Source organism: Schistosoma mansoni, chromosome 1, assembly GCF_000237925.1.
Source record: "Schistosoma mansoni strain Puerto Rico chromosome 1, complete genome".
Lineage (NCBI taxonomy): Eukaryota > Metazoa > Platyhelminthes > Trematoda > Strigeidida > Schistosomatidae > Schistosoma > Schistosoma mansoni.
Window position 1 is genome coordinate 45,011,424 of NC_031495.1, and position 3,707 is coordinate 45,015,130.

The window sequence follows — 3,707 nt, forward strand, 5'->3', positions numbered from 1 at the left end:
GATTTAAGAGTTCTTTGAAGTGTTCTACCCACCTGTTTCGTTGTTCTTCAATATCGTTGATTACTTTGCCTTCCTTGTTTTTCACTGGTCTTTCTGGTTGACGGTAATTTCCAGCAAGTTTCTTTGTTGTATCATACAGTTGTCTCATGTTTCCCTCTCTTGCAGCCTTTTCCGCTGTCATCGCTAAATCTTCCACATATTTACGTTTGTCGGTCCTGATGCTCCTCTTCACTTGCTTGTTTGCCTCTGTGTATTCGGCTTGTGCCTTGGCTTTTTCTGCTCTTGTTCGGCTGATATTGATTGCTACCTTCTTGTTCCTCCTTGCTTCAATTTTATCCAGTGTACCAACAGTGATCCATTCCTTGTGATGGTGCTTCTTTTGGCCCAGAACCTCCTGACATGTTGAAACGATTGCCTCCTTGATACCTTTCCAGCTGTTCTCTATGGTGGTTCCCTCTCCATTGAGTAGGTCATGAAAGGCCTCGAACCTGTTGCTGAGGGCTATGTTAAATTCGTTGAGTTTGTCAGCATCTCGAAGAAAGGCCGTGTTAAACTTTTGTGATGTTGTCCGCGCCATTGTCCAGTGCTTCTTGAGTTTTAGTTTCATCTTGGCGACCAGCAAATGGTGATCGGATGCTATATCAGCTCCTCTTCTGGTTCTCACATCCTCCATCGTCCTCCTGAACTTTCTGTTGATGCAGACATGGTCGATTTGATTTTGTGTAGTGTGATCCGGTGAAATCCAAGTGGCTTTGTGTATGTTTTTGTGTGGGAATATGGTGCCACCTATGACCAGTTTATTGAAGGCACATAGGTTTGCAAATCTCTCACCGTTTTCGTTCCTTCCTCCCAGTCCATGTTGTCCCATGACGTCTTCGTATCCAGTGTTGTCCTTTCCAACCTTGGCATTGAAATCTCCCATTAGAATGGTCAGGTCCTTGGTTGGGCACTTCTCGAAGATCGACTGAAGCCTATCGTAGAATTGGTTTTTAGCGTCTTCATCGTAGTCGTTGGTCGGCGCATAGCATTGGATGATGTTCATTGTAATGCCCTCTCTCTTTGTTCTGAAGGAGGCTTTGATGATCCTCGGTCCATGAGATTCCCATCCAATGAGTGCATTTTGTGCTTTTCTAGACAGCATCAGTGCCACTCCTTGTGTATGTGGGGCATTTTCTTCTTCATGACCGGAGTATAACAGAAGTTCCCCTGAAGATAGTCGTTGTTGTCCAACCTGCGTCCAATGTGTTTCACTGATTCCAAGCACTTCCAGGTTGTATTTCCTCATTTCCGCAGAAATTTGGAAGACTCTTCCGGTCTCCCACATTGTCCGGACATTCCATGTACCTATAAAAATTGTCGCTCTGGTTGTAAGAAGGTGCATCGGCCTCATGACTTCCGAAGGAACTCGGCTTTCATCATGAGACGTCATTTTTCCTTCTACTCCCAGGGCAGAGTTTGAATGGTTTGAATGATTTTTTCTGGTTAGCGTTTTTTTAGCGAGTTGATTTTCTACAGGATGGGGTCGCTAACCCCATGCCCAACCCTCCTCCTTTACCCGGGCTTGGGACCGGCAGTAGCCCCTGGAGGAGCTACAGGCGGAGTTTTTGGATTAGACTCCAACTTCCTAATTACATGTGAATATATTCATCAGTTAGTCAGCAATTTTTACTAATCTACGACACACCTTAAATTTTCACGAATGATGATTATTCTAAGCAGAGATGGATAGTGGCTAGCAGTGGAATCTAGGACACACGATTCGTCCTATTCGGGACTCGTCAGCTGGATGTACCTACATCTCAGAGTTGATGTTCACTCTGGGACTCAAACCTAGTACCCTCGCTTCAAACGCCATCGCGTTATCCACTTGGCCACTGAGTCCCGATAGCCACTTGCTTGTGCGATGAAGTGAAGTTTAAATTCATTCAGTATTGTTTGTTTAAATCTTCCCATCGATGTGTTAGGATTGCAACTGGTCAGTCTCTAATCGGCATATATGCATACTGTGCGTATTGCCTCGATATAGCCTTAATTCACAAGCATTGTAAGCAGAGATGGATAGTGGCTAGCAGTGGAATCCAGGACGCGCGTTTCGTCCTATTTGGGACTCGTCAGCTGGATGTACCTACATCTCAGAGTTGATGTTCACTCTGGGACCACTCTGTTTTGTTAAATAAATTCTGATAATACTTCAGTAAGTATAGTGAGACTTCCTCGAGTATTTTGAAAGTGTTTGCAAATGTTAGTATACATACCTTTTTTTAAAAAAAAATAGGTGATTTTATAAATTAATTCACCATTAATAATGCACACTTGCCCAACACAACTGGTATTCTGACTTCTAAATATTCCCAAGTGAATTTATAGCGATACTTAGAGAAATACCCTGCTAAGAGTCAAAATTAGAGAACAAACCAGATTCCAGCGGAGGAAGAAATCAGGAAGAAGCGCTGAAAGTGGATAGGACACGCATTGAAGAAATCACCCAACTGTGTCACAAGGCAAGTCCCCACATATAGTCCTGAAGGTCAAAGGAAAAGCGGAAGACCAAAGAACACATTATGCCGAGAAATGGAGACAGACATGAGAAGAATGAACAAAAGTTGGATAGAATTAGAAATGAAGGCTCAGGACAGAGCGGGTTGGAGAATGCTGGTCGGTGGCCTATGATCCATTGGGGGTAACAGGCGTAAGTAACTAAGAGTCAAAATTAAGACAATAACCTTTACAATTTGATAACTTTCCGAACTCTTTGCATTCAACAAACAAACTCAACATGACTGACTCAGTTGACAAGCCATGCATAGAACAATTCGGTGAGCATAAAGGAGTGAACGCTCATTATATTTTCAAACGCTCTGCCAAACATTCTCGAATCGTATCATAAATAAAATTCGATTAAGAATTACATGGTTACTAACAGTTCATTCGAATTTCAACTAAACACTTACATTACATCATCATTGTGAAATTATCTCATCATATTTTCTCACATCAATTCAAAATACCTTTTTTCTTCGGTGAGTATTCACAAAGTTACGTTTTTATCCGTCATTTTTTATTACCTTATAATAATTTCTTGCTCTCATCTTACTACTATTATTCCTCCGTAACAAGTCACTCGATAATTCTGCAACCCTCCTACTTAAGTCCATATCTATGGCTTAAATTCAATTAGTGTTGTTTGTTTGAATCTTCCCATCGATGTGTTAGGACTGCAAGTGGCTATCAGGACTCAGTGGCCGAGTGGATAACGCGATGGCGTTTGAAGCGAGGGTACTGGGTTCGAGTCCCAGAGTGAACATCAACTCTGAGATGCAGGTACATCCAGCTGACGAGTCCCAAATAGGACGAAACGCGCGTCCTGGATTCCACTGCTAGCCACTATCCATCTCTGCTTACCATATCTATGGCTGTTATTTCTGCACTTTTATAGTGAATGAGAGCACAAGTGGAAACAACCGAATGCATTTGAATACAAATTACAGAATACCTTAGTAAAATCTGAGAACTATACAGTAAATATTTTATTTGCAAAATACCAATCAAACATGACTGTTCTTTTACAAATATCCGTCGACTGTCTTAGACTTCGCTGTTTCATACCAATTGCTTTCAGTTCCCGTTATTTTCTCCTCGATCTTCTCGACCATCTGCTGCCAGACATTGTATACCGGACTATAGTTATATACTACTCATGTCGATAT

The 3,707-nt window shown here is 41.9% G+C and overlaps 1 non-coding gene across 1 annotated transcript; it reads left to right on the top strand.

Moving 5' to 3' along the window:
- The first annotated feature begins 3,235 nt into the window (after positions 1-3,235).
- Positions 3,236-3,301, top strand: Smp_tRNA_01899_Gln_TTG.1.1. The gene has a single exon. It is a non-coding gene (tRNA).
- The last annotated feature ends 406 nt before the right edge of the window (positions 3,302-3,707 follow it).